This window comes from Acinonyx jubatus, chromosome B4 (assembly GCF_027475565.1).
Source record: "Acinonyx jubatus isolate Ajub_Pintada_27869175 chromosome B4, VMU_Ajub_asm_v1.0, whole genome shotgun sequence".
NCBI lineage: Eukaryota > Metazoa > Chordata > Mammalia > Carnivora > Felidae > Acinonyx > Acinonyx jubatus.
In genome coordinates, this window is record NC_069387.1 from 112,305,489 (window position 1) to 112,323,391 (window position 17,903).

The 17,903-nt window shown below is 41.6% G+C and overlaps 1 protein-coding gene across 2 annotated transcripts in view; it reads right to left on the reverse strand.

Annotated features, from left to right (window-relative positions):
- Nucleotides 1–17,903, reverse strand: part of EEA1 (early endosome antigen 1) — a 492,836-nt gene that overhangs the window by 114,634 nt on the left and 360,299 nt on the right. The window lies entirely within an intron of this gene.

The window sequence follows — 17,903 nt, forward strand, 5'->3', positions numbered from 1 at the left end:
TTTGTCAACGTGACCCTGGTCTCGACCGAGCCTGGACTGCATCTTCATTTCTGCTGGAAGAGCTTAGCCCCTGGGTGAAAGAGAATCTCAGACAGGATTAACCTGTCTGTTGGGCTTTCCTCCTCCTTTTCAACCCCTGCTTTCCTTTCTCTACTCCCTTTTTGCTTCCAATTTCAGCCAAAGAGAAAGTATAGAATCAGAAGAAAGGATAGAAGAAACTGGAATTTGAGTTGGCAAGAGAAGTTTAGGGTTCTCCTTTCTGGACCACAACAACAACATTTAATGGACTGATGTCGCTAACATGATGCACTTTGTCTTTCTAAAGCACATGTGTGGCCCATTCTCCTAAGGAATTTTAAGTCCTATTCGAATAATAGGTATATGAGTTGAGTCAACATTAATGCGTATGTTTCATAAAGAAAAAATAATAAGGTCACAGATAAACAGTGTGCCAAAACAAGGACGTGGACTTCAAATTGACTTCCAGGCACCATGTCATCATTTAAACTCAACAATCACAGCTCCAGAGTCCTACCATTCACAAGCTAAGAGGTTCAGAAGTTTTACCCTGAGAAGAAGAGAAAACTTTAATATTATTTAAATAGGAAAAGAAGGAGTAATGCAATTGACCTTGTCTACCCAAGCAATGAATGGAATGCTTTTTGGAAAGTACTTCCAGATTGTTTGAAAACATGCAGCAAATACTATTTTCAAATGAGTTAATGTAAAAGTGTTTTTTCTAAAGTGTAAAGCATATGATCCAATATGTTTCTATTCCAAACATGTTCTGTGTTTTAGTGTGTGTGTCTATAGTGCAACAAAATAGTCACACCTAAAACTAATACATTATTAATCACTATTGATTATTGCACTTAAATATTTCCAGACAAACATAGCAAAGCACACACTTTTCCATCTTTCCAGACACAGGGTGCTTTGTTTTCAGACAACATGGAAAATACTTTGACCAACATAGGGTGATAAAACTATGTGGCATAATAAATACATACTTGATCTCTGTACCAAGATCCTGACACAGAGTTTGTAAGACCCTTGTAATTTCCTGACTGACAGGATGCTAGAAGCATCTTTTGTTCTAATATTTAATCTTTGACCTTAATTCCTGACACCAAAGCTTCTAAGACCCTTGAAAGAGGGCAAGAGCCAGCAGGGGAGAGGTGCAGAAGGAGAGAGAGAATGAATGAATGAATGAATCAGCATGGAACACTGAGTCTGCTCAGCTCAGAGCCCAACACAGGGCCCAATCCCAGGACCATGGAATCATGACCTGAGCTGAATTAAGAGTTGAATGCTTAAGGGTCTGAGCCACCCAGGTGCCCCTTGAGTGTCTTATTGTGTGCTAATGGGATGACTGGTGGTTGGGGTCCCTAGATAGCTTTCTCATAGGAGCTAATCTCCAGAAAGGTCAAGGCATGATTAGAAGGTTGCAATTTTTGAGCCCCCCCCAACCCCCCCACCTCCTGTAGGGAAGAGGGACTGAAAGAGTTAATCACTAATGGCCATTGATTTAATCAACCATAGCTATGTAATAGAACCTCTATAAAGATCCTAAACCCAGGAGAGCTTCCAGGTTAGCCAACACACCAAGGTACTAGAAGAATGATATGCCCAGAGAAGAGGGAACCCCTCCCCCTTCCCCCATAGCTTGCCCTACAAATCCCTTCCATTTGGCTGTTCTTGAGTTGCATCTTTTATAATAAACCAGTAATGGTAAGTAAAGAGTTTCCCTGAGATCTGTGAGCTGTTATAGCATATTATCAAACCTGAGGAGGGTGTTGTGGGAACCTCCAATTTATAGCTAACTGGTCCAAAGTAAAGGTGACAACCTGAGCCTCGTGAATGGTGTCTGAAGTGGGGGCAATCTTGTGGACTGAGCCCTGAACCTGGAGGGTCTGCACTGGCTCCAGGTAGTTTGTATCAGAATTGAATTAAATTGTAGGACATGTTACAGAACCAGGCTGGAACGCTGGTGGAAAAACCAAGCGGCACTCGGAGATCTTGGTGGATCGGAGATTTATTTAGCACCAGCGGGCTCAGAGGAGACCACTTCTCCAAGATCTGAGCCCCGAATGAAGGGGGGAAGGGTAATTTATAGTTGTCAGCTTCCATACCTGTGATGGGTTTTCACCTGCGCGGCAAACAGGGCAAAAAGAATCCGGAAGAGGGGTCTCTAAACTAGAGACCAGAGCTTGTTTTAGTCCCATCGGCCATCTTGTGGTGTAAAATTTTATTCATTTTCCCAACAGACACCCAGCTGCTATCCAGAAAATTGGCAAACTACCTGGTGTGGAATAAAACCCCACACATTGGGTGTTGGAAGTGTTAGAAGTAGGGGTTCCTGACTGATACATTCAGTAGAGTGTGTGACTCTTGATCTCAGGGTTGTGGGTTCAAGCCCCATGCTGGGTGTTGAGATTACTTAAAAATAAAAATAAAAAAATCTTAAAAAAATAAAAGGGTTGTAAGTAGAGAAAGGAAAAAAGTTTTTTGTAGTTGTGAAATCAACATATATATTTTTTGTTTTTTCTTATTTAACCCTTTTTCTTTTGTTTTTAATTTTCTTTTTTCTTTTTTAAAGTTTACATACAAATTACTTAGCATATAATGCAACAATGATTTCAGGAGTAGATTCCTTAGTGCCCCTTACCCATCCCCTTCCCACAACCCCTCCAGTAACCCTCAGTTTGTTCTCCATATTTATGAGTCTCTTCTATTTTGTCCCCCTCCCTGTTTTTATATTATTTTTGTTTCTCTTCCCTTATGTTGATCTGTTTTTTCTCTTAAAGTCCTCATATGAGTGGAGTCATAGGATTTTTGTCTTTCTCTGACTAATTTCACTTAGCATAATACCCTCCAGTTCCATCCACATAGTTGCAAATGGCAACTTTGCAATCATTCTTTTTGATTGCTGAGTAATAGGCCATTGTGTGTGTGTGTGTGTGTGTCTGTGTGTGTGTGTGTGTGTGTGTGTGTGTGTGTGTACATATACCACATCTTCTTTATCCATTCATCCATCGATGTACATTTGGGCTCTTTCCATACTTTGGCTATTGTTGATAGTGCTGCTATAAACATGGGGGTGTATGTGTCCCTTCAAAACAGCACACCTGTATCCCATGGATAAATGCCAAGTAGTGCAATTGTTGGGTCATAGGGTAGTTGTATTTTTAGTTTTTTGAGGAACCTCCATACTGTTTTCCAGAGTGGCTGCACCAGCTTGCATTCCCAACAAGTTTCTTTTTTTTAAGTGACATTTGTTTCTCTTTTTTGTTTATTTTCCAAAAGTTTATTTAGTTTAAAGCTGTTTGTTAATGTCACATGCTAAGGCCTTCTACACTGGAATTCTGCAGAATCTTTTTTTTTTTTAGTAATCTCTATACCTAATGTGGCGCTTGAACTCACAGCTCAGAGATCAAGAGTCTTACACTATTCTGACTGAACCAGACAGGTGCCCCTCCTGTGGAATATAATAATATTATAATATGTAGTTAATATAATAATAATATATAATTAATATAATAACAATATAATTATTATGTAATTAATATAATAATAATATAAGAGACTCATCTGCTCAGCTAGGTGGATTATTCAAAAGTTTGTGTGCTCCCCTGCAGCTTATGATCTGACTGGAATAATACGCTAGAGAATGTAATTGCTCAAAAGTAAATAAACACTGGGTGAGACATAATAATGTAAGAATAATCTTCACTAATTTAGCATCTTCCCACACATAACTGCTTACTCTCTCTGGCCACTAATCGCTATCTATTCACCTCTCTTACATTAATATTCCATTAATTCTTTGACTCCATCAAGATCTTCACTCCATTGGCTCCTCTCACTTTCTAACTATCAATCATTTCCCTAGCATCCTCATTTCCACCAAAACCTAACTTAAAGCCACGATCCAGCTTCATAGCCACCCCCACCCCCTTATGAATATACTTAACACCTTCACCTCCCTCTACTTCCTCCACTGTTTTCATCTAGCAGAACCCAAACCCAACTACCCATCTACTGTGTGCTGCACAGGAGGAGCTGAATGTTGTTAGAGGTGCACACATATGTACCACAGGGGCCATTGTGCTCATTTTACATTAATAGCCACAGAGCTCGGGGGCACCTGGGTGGCTCAGTCAGTTGAGCATCCAACTGTCGATTTGGGCTCAGGTCATGATCTCACAGTTCCTGAGTCCAGCCCCAAGTCCTGCTCTGGGCTCTGTGCTTACAGCTGGGAGCCTGCTTGGGATTCTCTCTCTCTGCCCCTCTCTGTGCTCCCCCTCTCTCAAAATAAATAAATGAACTTAAAATACCACAGAGCTCAGAGAGTCACTGAACATGATCTGGCAGCAATCTTGCTACCCTTTCCCCACCTTCCTTCTCTTCTCTGGTCTTTGTCCACAATGGCTATCACACCGATAGTGGTTTCACTGTCTTACCTTGCATTTTCTTCCTAACTCACTCCAATCAAGCCTCCTTCTCACCTACTCCAATGAGACTACTCATGTTAATGCTAATGACCTACCTGTTGCCAAATCCACAGACAAGTTTATTGCTTTGACTTTGTTACTGACACTGAGAACAATTAACTACTCTCTCCTCAAATCATTTTATTCTCTTGGCTTCCTTGACAATCCACTTTCTGGCTTTTCTCCTTGATGTCCGTTCCTTCCAGACTCCTTTGACTTCTCTACCGCATAACTTAATGTTACAGTGTCCCTGCTCTGTTCTAGGGTCCCTCCTTTTATCTGTCCCACAGAGCCTAGAAGTGATCTCAACCAGTCTCCTGGCTTTAAATTTCATCTGTCTGCCCAAAGATCCCCGAGTCTGTATCTCCTGCGCTGACCTCTCCCCAGATTTCCAGACCTCCACAACAACCCATCTGCATAGTTCTCCTTGGATGTCTAATGAGCATCTCAAACTTAACATGGCCCAAACAAAACGGCTTCATTTTTATTATCAAAATGCTTCTCTGCCAGTTTTCGTGTCTCTCTATATACTTCCACTAGGAACTTGGGTGGATCAAACCCAAAATCTTGGAGTTTCAGTTCTCTCTTTATCTTATCACTTACCCTTCCGCCAGTCAATCCATCTGAAAGAAAATCCCAACAGGTCTACCTCCAAAGCTAATCCTAAATCTGCCACTTCTTTCCATTATCACCCTAGTCTTAGCACCTTCATCTCCTGTCCAGACCACTGTAAGAGTTTCCTGGTCAGTCTCCCTGTTTTCACTTTGACTTCCCTATCATCCATAAACTACAGAGCAACTAGGAGCAACTTTTTAAAATGCAAATCAAATAATGTCACTGTCCTCCTTCATTGAAGCTTCCAATTACAATCACAATAAAATCCAAAGACTTTATCCTGGCTCACGCACCCTGTCCATCTGGCCCTGCCCGCTTCTCTGCCTTCCATTTATAACACTCTCCCCTTGGTTTACCATGCCCCAGACTTTGAACTTTTATTCTTCCATTGCACAGAGGTCATTCCTGCCTTTGTGCCAACCTGTTCCGATTTAGGAAATGTTCCCTGAGATCTTATGGCTAACTTTACGGCATTCATGTTGCACCTTATAAGTCACTTCCTCAGGAGCACCTGGCAGGCACAGTCAGAAGAGCATGTGATTCTTGATCTCAGGTTCTAAGTTCAAACCCCATGCTGGGTGTAGATATTACTAAAAAAAAAAAAAAAAATTGAAAGCTTTAAAAAAAAAAAGTCACCTCCTCAGAGATATCTTCAAGGATCACCTCTTCTAATGGGTCTCCAGTCCATCACATCACCCATTTTACTTCTCTGCATAGCAGAAAAAACTATCATTTCTGACTTTTCTTGTTTGTCTATTTATGTCTCCCCAAAGAATGTAAGTTCCCTGAGTATAAGGACCTTGACTCTTGTTCACTGCTGAATCCTCAATAATTTAAACAGTGCTCAATAAATATTTGTTGAGGAAGGAGGGAAGGAAGGGAAGATGGAAAGGAGGAAAGATTGAAAGAAGGGAGGGAGGAAGGGAAGAGAGAAGGAAGGAAGGGAGGAAGGAAGGAAAGGGAGATGGAGGAAAGAAAAAAGGAAGGAAAGGGGCTATGGTTTGAATGTTTGTGCCCCCACCCAAAATTCACATGTATCCTAACCCCCAAAGGTGATACTAGTAGGTAGGGCCTTTGAGAGGTAATTAGGTCATGAGGGTGGAAGCTTCATGAATGAGAGTAGTGTTCTTATAAAAGAAATCATAGAGTTCTCTAGGCCCTTCCTCCATGTGAAGATCCAAGAAGTCTGCAGTCCAAAAGATGGCCCTCAGCCAACAATGCTGGCACCCTCATCTCAGACTTCCAGCCTCCAGAACGGTGAGTGATACATTTCTGACACCTGCTCCGTAGAGTTTTGTTACAGCAGTGCAAACTAAGATAGAAGGGTATGCAATTATTCTTATAACGGCTGCCTTACAAGGTACCTCAAGCTAGTATCTTCCTACTTGTGAAGATATGGTCCAAATCCAACAATCTTGAGAGCAATTCAATAATCTTTTGATCCTATTTGGTCATCGTTTTTCTTTTCCTTTAGTATGTATGTATGTTGCTTGACTCTTGAAAATCTCCCAGTGTTTCTGGGAAACAACCTATTCCTGACCCTCTGTAAATTAGAACATTTTTCTTCTTGTCAATTTAACATGTGACAACCAAATGATTCATTTGCAATTAGAAGCAAAGCAAACCCATGAAAATTCACAACACAATAAGCAAAATGCAGATGATGGCTTTGTATATGTAAGACAAAAATAGTTTAGAGATCCTAAGGTATATACACAGGACTACCAGACAGCTATTTGTCATCAAGTAGATTTTTTTTTTTAACTTAACTGAATTGTTCACTTTTAACAAATTATATTAGCAGCACTGAACCAATTGAAGCCTACTCTCAAGTTGTGCTTCTTTTAGCCTTTGACGGGATCATGAGGAGGGAGGCAAAGGCAAGGACTTCAAAGCGTGGGAGATACGTGAATTCTCCAGAAGTCTCTATTGGTTTTTTCCATATTCTAGTTGACTTGATTAACCTCAAAAAAAGTATCAGGTCACCACTGAATTTCTTTGGAGGCAGGTTTAGGGAAGATCCAAAATAATAGTTATATTTTAAGATATAATAAAAATGACGCCCTTAATATATATGTGATAGGCCACGGCCAATTGCATTTAAACCACATGTTCATGGAGAATGAAACAAACCAGGGGATCACGTAGAGGTGGCACAACAAAAATTCCCATTTATGATAACAGGGCAGAACTCTTGAGTGCTGAGATGGTTCATCCAATCCAAAGTTTATGGTTGGGATTTCTGACCTGGTAGACTTCTCGTTCTGCATGGGTTTTCCAAAACCACACATTCTGGGAACTAAGCAAACAGTGGCAAGCTAGGATAATTCATTTTTTTTTTTTTTTATCTTGTGAATATTCTCTACATTGTGTATTTGAAGAAAAAATTCAATAGTAAATCAAAGTGAAATTGATGTTAGGCCAAATCCAAATAATCACTTTAAAAAAATGTATTTGTATATTTTTGAGAGAGAGCGAGAGAAAGCAGGGGAGGGGCAGAGAGAGACGAAGAGAGAAAATCCCAAGCAGGCTCAGCTCTGTCCGTGCAGAGAGCATGACACCACGGAGCTGGGACTCACAAACTGTGAGATCGTGACCTGAGCCAAAATCAAGAGTCAGAGACCACCAACTGAGCCACCCAGATACCCCCAAATCATCATTCTTACCAGCCTTTAAACTGAGAAACCAACCTGTAGACCCCCTCGCTGAAACAGCTAACCAAATGTAATAAGTAAGGCACATGGACTACTATAAGAGACAGTGCAGATGCCTTGTAGACATGGAACCAGGATCTAAAGCTGTGCTCTCACATGTTTCCCAAGGGTGTGTGTGGGAGGTCAGGTGAATTTATTTCATGAGTTTGGTAGAGAGACGCCATCCAAACATGGGTCAGGGCTGGCATTTCCTTGGATTTTCTCAGTCCAGTGTTTTTCTAAGTGTGTCCCTCCAAACCCTAAGTTCTCAGAAGTCACCTCATTTGATGGGGAGAAGCAAGCAGTTGAGGCCCTGTATTATTCACCCTTGCATCGGCTGATGCAGCTTCACTTTTATCTTTCTTGCACAATAGAATTCTGAGTAAGATTTGTTACAAAAACAAAAACAAAAACAAAAACAAAAACAAAAACAAAAACAAAACAAAGGAACATATCAATCAGGGGCCCAAAAAGAAAAAGTGTAATTGAAAACATTTTGGAGGCACCTGGGTGGTTCAGTCGGTTGGGCTTCCGACTTCAGCTCAGGTCATGATCTCGCAGTTCACGAGTTGAAGGCCTGCGTCAGGCTCTGTGCTGACAGCTCAAAGCCTGGAGCCTGCTTCAGATTCTGTGTCTTCCTCTCTCTCTGCCCCTCCCCAGCTTACGCTCTGTTTCACTCTCTCTCTCGCAGAAATAAATAAACATTAAAAAAAAATTAGAAAATATTTTGAAGGAGGGAACTGTTTAAATGGGTATGGTCAGAGGTTGAGAAAACCAGTAAGAAATAGGAAAGCACACCTTTGTTAGCAACAGAAGGAGTTCCCGCAAATCTAGTTGGACTAGTGCCTAAAGGGGCAAGAGGAGGAAGCCGTTACCAGAACTCAAGGAGAACTATGCGACAGACTGGCGGCAGCAGGACAGGAGCTGTGACCTTCAGTAAAGGAATATTTAGAGAACACTTAGACATGAAAGGGAGGATACCAAGGAAGTATACGTCCTGTCCTCTCTCCCTTCCACCTTCAGGATTTCCCGCAGGTGCTTCCCACTGGTCCAGCCAAACAAGGAGCCAAAGAGCAAGGGAGCCAGTGGACGTAGCGAGCAGATCAAGTTCAGTCTCCCGAAGCCGGGCAGTTAAGATCTCACGTTAAATAGGAGTCGAGCTATCTTCCTTCTGGAGAAGTGTTGGAAAATAAAGTAGATTGGGAGCGCCCGGGGGGCTCAGTTGGTTAAGCATCAGATTTCAGCTCCATTCAGCTCAGATCATGATTTCACAGTTTATGAGATCGAGTCCCATGTCTGGCTCTGTGATGACAGCATGGAGCCTGCTTGGATTCTCTCTCTGTCTCTCTCTGTCTCTCTATCTCTCTCCTCTCTTTGCCCCTCTCCCTCTTTCTGCTCTTTCTCTCTCTCTCAAAATAAAAAATTTAAAAAAACCTTAAAAAAAAGAAAATAAACTGGATTCTATATGTTCATATACACTAGATCTAAATAAACTATTAAAAGCAAAGAGCCTGGCCTAGTTCTAGACACCTCATTTATGCTGTCTACAACTCTATCTAAATATCATAGGTGAATTCACTGAGGATCAGAAGTTAGAAACTTGTCCATGCCTACCAAGCTCTGCTTCTTCCCATATACCACATTGAAGGTAATGATAAAAATAATGGTCAGGGTGCCTGGGTGACTCAGTCGGTGAGGCATCCCACTCTTGCTTTCAGCTCAGGTCATGATCTCACAGTTGTGGGATCCAGCTCCTTGTCAGCCTCTGCACCGGGCATGGAGCCCGCTTTGGATTCTCTCTCTCCCTCTCTCTTTGCCCTCCACCCACTTATGCTCTCTGCTTTCTCTCTCTCTCTCTCTCAAAATAATAATAATAAGGGTCAACATTTTAAAACTCTTTTCAATTAAAAAGTTCTGGAAATAGGGGCACCTGGGTGGCTCAGTCGGTTGGGTGGCCGACTTCAGCTCAGGTCACGATCTCACGGTCCGTGAGTTCGAGCCCCGCATTGGGCTCTGGGCTGATGGCTCAGAGCCTGGAGCCTTCTTCCGATTCTGTGTCTCCCTCTTTCTCTGCCCCTCCCCCGTTCATGCTCTGTCTCTCTGTCTCAAAAATAAATAAACGTTAAAAAAAATAAATAAATAAATAAGTAAAAAAAGTTCTGGAAATAGATGGTAGGAATGGTTATCCAATGATGTGTATGTATTGTATGCCACTTAAAAATAATTAAAATGCTAAATTTGACATTAGGGACATTTTACCACAATTAAAAAAATCAGAGAGATTTGAGACACAGGGGGAAGTGGAATGTGTGACAACGGAAATAAGGGGTTGGAACTGATGCCATCAGGCCAGGTCCAAGGACTCGGGGGGGGGGGGTCCCACAGGACCAGCCGAGGGGGGTCCTTGGCTGCATGCAGGATCGAAATCAAATGTAAGCCAGCAGGAAGCAAGAGCAGAGTTTTTTGAAGACCTAAAGAGAGAGAGCAGATACAGAGGGAACGAATGTCTGGGAGACTCAGAAAAGAAAGAAGAATGAATGTCATCTTTGCTTGGGGTCTAGGGCTTTTATGGAGGATGATGATCTGGGGCACATGTCCTCACAGGCATCCAGGAACTTAGCGAACAAGCCCTTGCTCAGGTGTCCTCCATATGCCACTTACGCTTTGGAGCCAGGGGTCTTAGAAAACATACATGATGACCTCAGCTGATCACTCCGTATGTATTCTGTCTGTTGGGCTGGAAGGGTCCAAAGAAATCCTTAACTTCTTGACCTTCATAAAGAGGACAAAAAAAAAAAAAAAGAAAGAAAAAATTAAAAAAATAGTAAAATAAAAGGAGGACATACATTAAGGTATGTGGAAGGCAGGGGTGCAAGTCTTAGATAGAATGGAAGCAAGAAAAGGAAAGGAAAAGAAAAACAGCTTGTTTTTCTCAGATTCCCTTCAATTTCCTTGTCTTGGAATGATGCGAGGAAGGGGTCATGAGCCAAGGAGTACAGCCAGGCTCCAGAAGCTGGAAAAGGCAGAGAAACATTCTCTCCTTGAGTCTCCAGAGGGAACCAACCCCTGAAGACACCTTTGACTTAAGTCTAGTGAACTGTAGATGTCTTGCCTCCAGAACCATAAGATAATAAATTTGCATTGTTTAAAAAAAATTTTTTAAAGAAAGATATGTGCTTTCAATTTGGAATTTTTTTATTGTGACAAGATGGTAGCCAATCTCTGTAAATGAGTTTTGAAGGAAGGGAGGAAGGAAGGAAGGAAGGGAGGAAGGAAGGAAGGAAGGAAGGAAGGATTAAATTTCAGGCCACTTATTCATAGTAAACTTACTGGGTAAAGCCTCCAAAACATGTAGCCTATGTTTTCTCTGACTGTAATGATTTTAAACTATATCTGCAGATTATTTGACACTCCTCCCACCAAAAGGTAGGCTCTCATTCTTCCCTTGAAGGTAGGCGGGACTCAGTGACTTGCTCCAAATGAGTAGTTGTTGTGTGACTTCTGAGGCTACTTTAAGGCTGTTTAACAAATACAAGTGAAATGTTTTTGTTTTATGTGATTGTTAGCTCAATAAGTCTTCCAAGAGGTTGCCTTGTTTGAAAACAAATCATGTCATGAACCTGGACTCAAAGCCTCTAGTCATGTACTAGAACTACTCAACTCTGGAACGAGGTTGCCAGAAGGCACCCAGAAGAGTGATTGGTATTATTATTATTACCTACCTCCTATATTTTCTCAATGGGTCACCACACATTCTTATGGTTTCTATTACATACTATTTATTTGCTGGTGATCCCCAAATCTGCAGTCTGGCTCTCTCCTCTAAATATGAAGCTTAAATATTTAATAGCCTGCTAGACAAATCCACTTCAATCTACAGAATCCTCAAGCTCAATTCGATATGTCTAAACTCTAAACTGACTCATCATCTGCCTCTTCTGTTCACAATTTCATCCAATTTCCTGTGACCTCCAGGGTTCCTGTATCAGTGCTGGCATGCTCAAGCCAGAAATTGTCTTCTTTGTTCCCTTTTTATTTTTGTCCATATTCAATTAATCACCCACTCCTGCAAATTCTTTTTTTTTTTAATGTTTATTTATTTTGAGAGAAAGAGAGAGAGTGTGAGTGGGGGAAGGCAAAGACAGAGGAAGAGTGAAAATCCCACACAGGCTCCATGCTGCCAGCACAGAGCCCCACGCAGGGGCTCTCATGAACCAGGAAATCATGACCCGAGCCGAAATCAAGAGCCAGGCGCTTTAACCAACTGAGCCACCCATGTGCCCCCCAGTCCTGCAAATTCTATCTCGCATCATCCCATTTTTTGAGTCATTCCATTGTAACCTGAGATGCCAGCTCATCTCTGTTTTTGGTCTGCGTTCTTCTAATTCATTCTCTACAGTGCTGCTGGAATGATCTTTCTAAAGCACAAATCTGATCATTATTCCCTTGCTTAAAATTTTTCATGAGTTCCCCATGATTTTGAGGATACAGATTCAAATCCCTTACTGTGGCTTACAAGGCCATCACATGCTCTTGCTCCAGCTACCTCTGAGTTCTTACCTCTTGACATTATTTTCCTTGCACTATACAATTCAGGCATGCTGAACTATTGCAGTTTCCTGATTCATCAGTCTTTCCCCTACTCTTGGTCATTACATATGCTTGAAATGTTCCCTACGTTCATCCTTTGTCCAATTCCCACTCATGCCCAACTCTTACAGCCACCACATACCCCCAACTAAGCTACACAACCTATGTGCACCCTAATTTTGTACTCAATCCTATTCTGGGGGAAAAGAGACCCTGGCGGTCTCGAAACACTCTAGGCTACAGGGCAAGTCTGTCCCTAAGGTACATCAACCTTCAACTGCCTCCTCTTGTTCTGAATACAGACCCCCTCCCCACCCCTGCCAATTTTTCAATTATAATTGGCTTCCCAGGCAGTGTTGTCTGTAAAGAGTAAATGCCCCAGTCCTGTTGATGCAAGCGTAACAATCTGCATGAATATTTTATTGCCCACTGTAAATTAATAAAATGACATTTCAGTCTCGGTGAGCTTGGATAATATGAGTTTGCCAAGAGAAAACTTTACTTTCAATGTGCTGACAAAAGTTCAAGTTCTGAGCCTGCAAAGCAAAGATTCAGAGCTTGTACCACAGCAAATTTACCAATGTAAATGAACTTCCCGAGTTCTCTTGACAGCCAGTTGCCTTCCCTGGGCTGCATAATTAGAATGATAAGTTGTACAGAATTTAGACCTACCTCACTTCCATCTCTCCTTATGAGTTGATAGAAACTCAGTGCTAGAAGATTCCAGAGGCCATCTATTTCAAACACTACATTGCTTAAGAGCATGAATTGCTTTAGAATTGTCTGAAAATCTAAAGTAGAATATTATTGTCAGGACTCAAATTAATGATCCTTTATAATATACTAATCTGAAAATGCCTTGCCACAGAAAAGGTGGGATGAATAAGGAATGAGAGATGATAAAGTACTTTACTTAATATTATTATTATTAATAGTTAAATTATTATTATGTAGAAAATATTCTGGGTGGAAGAGGAACTCTTTCTCACACACTTTCTCTCCTTCCTCTATATCTATCTGTACTTCAAAAAAGAAAAAGAAAACGAAAACCCTCTTTTCTTTTTACAGGAGAAAAAAAAATCAACCTTATAATTTAGGGTAATCACCTCATTCATGCTGTCACTTCTACATATATTTAATATCAGCACTTGCAAGATTACATAAAAAATACAAGGTACACCTTTAAAAAATGCTTTAAGGACAATGCTTTTTACAGGTTAGTTGACTAAAAAATGAGATCCAAAAATGCATTTCATTTGGCAGATTTCAGTCAATATATAAAATGGACAAGCAAACAAAGTAATCTGGTGAGAAAATTAAAAGCAACTTTGGGGAAATACCATCTCCTCTCCTTTTTGCCTTGTAGAAGAAGAAAAACTTTCCCCTTCCCTTCTCTCTCTCTTTTTAAATGTTTATTTATTTATTTTCAAAGAGAGACAGAGAGAAAGCAGGGGAGCAGGGGGGAGGGGCAGAGAAGGAGAGGGAGAGAGAGAGAATCCCAAGCAGGCTCCACACCGTCAGCACAGAGCCCAACACAGGGCTCGATCTTACCAACCGTGAAATAATGACCTGAGCGGAAATGAAGAGTCAAAAGCTTAACCAACTGAGCCACCCATGCACCCTTTCTTCTTGTCTTTTTTAATGTTTATTTATTTTGAGAAAACGTTTCCTCTACTTTCTCATCTTAAGTACTACCTGAAGATGTGCAAAGTAAAGTAACAAAAGACAGATTAACAGAGAAGCAGACCATTTCTATTGATACTCATTTATATGTGCATAAGGTCTTCATGAAGGAAAAAAGACAAGAAGGAGGAGGAAGAGGACGAGGAAGAGGAAGAAGAAGAGGGAGAGAAAAACCCAAAGAAGCGGTTGGATTTTCAGGCTTATATATCATTTTAATATAGGGTGACTTTGAGAAGTGACTATGCAAAGGGAAAAGAGTTTTGGTTTCTTGGGCAGATAAATGGTGGGGAAAGGGCAGGCTGCCCCTAGACAGGCCACTTCAGCATGTGGATTATTTTGAGCTAAAGGCAATCAAAACCCTGAGGGCTCAAGGAAACTTTTACCCCTCCTTAAATCACCTAGAAGAATCTAAATTGGAGGTCTTTTCCAGAATAAGAACCATTAGTGGAGGCGAATGTTATCTGAGTGGCCCTTCAGGAGCCCAGGGCAAATATTTGTTTACCAAATGTTTACTCTTTTTCATCTTCCTGTGAATTGCATTCCTTCCCTTTGCAGTCCCAGACCCCTACCCCTCCTCAAACACACCTCATTTGCCTGTCTTTGGAATTTCCACGTCTATGTGGATTTCCCATATATAACACTTTTAAGTTTGGTTTTCTCCTGTTAATCTGTCTCATGCCAATTTGATTCTTAGTTCAGCTAGCAGGCTCTTGAAGGGGACAGGAATTCTTGCTCCCCAAGAATAGGAAATATAAGTCTTGCCCTTGGCTAGGTGGGTAGAATGCTAACCACTTCTGATTTGGAACTGCCCGACGCTAATAAACTTTGCTCAAATAAACTCTTAAAATTTTTAATAAGCCTCAGTTTATCTTTTAACAAGTAGTAAAGAGAGCTTTCCTTAGCTGGTACCAGGAGGAAAGTTTATAACTTGCTTTTAGGCAGAAAGAGGGAGGGCAGAAAACTCTGCTAAAAAGATGATTGAAGGGGTGCCTAGCTGACTCAGTGGAGTGTGCAACTCTTGATCTTGTGTTGTGAGTTCAAGATTGTGTAGAGATTACTTTAAGAACATTAAAAATCTTGAAAAAAAAAAAAAAGATGATTCAAGAAGACAATTTAAGCTGGGGCACCTGGGTGGCTAAGTCGGTTAAGTGTTCAACTCTTGATTTCAGCTCAGGTCATTATCTCAAAGTTCATGAGTTGGAGCCCCAGGTCGGGCTCTGTGCTTACAGCATGAAAAGTCTGCTTAAGATTCTCTCCTTCTCTCTCTGCCCCTCCCCTGCTCATGCTTTCTCTCTCTCCCTCGAAATAAATAAATAACCTTAAAAATAAAATAAATTGGACAATTCAGGTTATATGAACGAACTTTATTTAACATTTCATTAAATGGACAGTGTTTCAGAGAATGGCAAAATGGAGCAAAAGGTGAGAGGCTTTTTACAGGATAAAGAACAAAGAACAAGGAAGAGACAAGTAGAAAACATCTGGGGACCTAGGTGGCTCAGTCGGTGGAACTTCCAACTTCGGCTCAGGTCATGATCTCACAGTTCATTGAGTTCTAGCCCCATGCCAGGCTCTGTGCTGACAGCTCAGAGCCTGGAGCCTGTTTGGGATTCTGTGTCTCCCTCTTTCTCTGCCCCTCCCTCACTCATGCTCTGTCTCTCTCTCAAAAATAAATAAACATTAAAAAAATAAAAATTTAAAAAATTTAGAAAATTCATTTATTAAAAAAAAAAAAGAAAATATCTGATTGGTGGGGGCCACGTCATCAATTTCAGTGAGAAGGCCCATGGTTGCCTTGGCATTAAGGGACTGGTTAACTGGGTATGCTATGTTTCTGGTCGGGCTCCCACTGGAAAGGTTATCTGAGCTTTGATTTGCTTACATGGCAGTCCCCACCCCTCCCTGGCCCCTACAGAAGCAGCTCCATCTTGGGCCCAGAAATTTATTTCAACGTCTCTGGCTCTTTCTGCTATTTCTCAGTTGCCTTTAGCTCAAAATAATTAATACACTCAAGTGGCATATTCCGATCCCCTTCAACCTCATACATCTTGCTCAAGGTGTGGAGCATGGTGGGGCCTTCAAAAACAATGGTTAATTTGCCCCATTCAACTTGAAATCCAGATGAGAATTTTGTTCTCATAGATAGCAGGATTTGTCACCCCAAAATATACCTCTTTGGCAGAAGGATTATTTAGAACTGATTATTTTGAGAAGTGGCTGATGCAGGAACACCTGAGTGGCTCAGCTGGTTAAGCTCTTGGTTTCAGCTTAGGTCATGAACTTACAATTTGTGAATTCAAGCCCCGCATCGGGCTCTGTGCTGGCGGTGTGGAGCCTGCTTGGGATTCTGTGTCTCGTTGCCTCTCTGCCCCTCCCTCACACTGTCTCTGTCTCTCTCAAAAATAAATAAACTTAAAAAAAAAAAGTGGCCAATGGAGATGCTGTGTAAAAAGGGTATAAGTTATCATTTTGTAAGGAAGTCTCTATTTGTAAGAGTGTCCTCTCTCAGTACCAGGAAGAGGGAATATGGCTTTTCCTGGTTACCTCCCATAACTGGCTTCCCTCCCCCATCCAGTGAGAAATAAGTCCACCGACCCAGTCCAAGGATGGACACAGAGACTTAGAGCACATTGAAGCAAGGCTTTAATCAACATTCTCACAAGAGCGAGTGTCTGAGGGACAGGCACACTTGGGGCAGTTACAGCAGACAATTTATCTCCTAGCATGCAAGCCCCTCCCCCCCCATTCCTCATTGGCTGAGTACTAGAGATTACAGCATTAATCTAGTCAACACCTGTGCCCACGTAAGGCAAAAAGTAGTCTGATTGGAGCAAATGTACATTCCTTGAGGTGATGCAAAGACTTTAATTCCCTCCTCCCTTTGTTTTTTTGGTGCATGCTCATTGTAACGCCCACAAAAATAAGTCCTCAAAAAGGAGAGGGGAAGAATCAGGAAGTAAAGTGTCTAGGGGTTTGGGACTCCATTGTGGGGAGGAGGGGGTTCATCAATATTTCCAATAGGTTGTAAACTTGCTGTTAACTAGACAGCACAGCTTTTATTTGGTATTTCTGAAGATGAATCATCTCCCTTAATTCTTACAACCTACCAGCAACCAACACATCTGTCCACTTTTCTTTCATCTTTAGCTGAAGATGGGTTTTGTTTTGTTTTGCTTTCTTTTGTTTTGTCATTTTGAGACATTTTGAGAGAGAGAGAGAGAGAGAGAGAGAGAGAGAGAGAGAGAGAAAGTGGGTGACCAGGGGGAGGGCAGAGGGAGAGGGAGAGAGAATCTGAAGCAGCCCCACTCAGGGCATGGAGATCTCACAACCGTGGTGTTGCAGGATATTTTACCTCAGTACCCAGGGTTCTTTGTCTTACCACTTCAAAGAATGAAGAGATGGACACAAAATAAAGTGAGCTGCAGGCAAAAGCTTATTAGAGTATAAGATTAGAAAGAAAGAATTAGTAGGAAAGCTCTCTTAACAGAAAGGGGACATTTGAAGGTGAATGTCCCAGGACTCTAAGCAAGGGTCCTTGTTTTATAAGGTTCTGGTCACCGCCCCCTTCCTTCCCCCTTGTTCCTTCTCAGGTCCCACCCTTACTGGCTTGACAACTCTAGGTGCTGGGTTGTCCATTCCTGATTGGCTCGACTCCATTGTGTGAGGAGTCAGACTGGTCCTACTATCCCTCATGTAACGTAAGTTTTATGGTTTAGGTATTTTGATTGTCAAATTCCTGAGGGGAACCTGAGGGGGAGTAGGTGGTGTCTGTTATGTTCTTAACAGGGATAAGGTCCCAAACTGCTCAGGCAGTTTGCTGTAGTCAGAC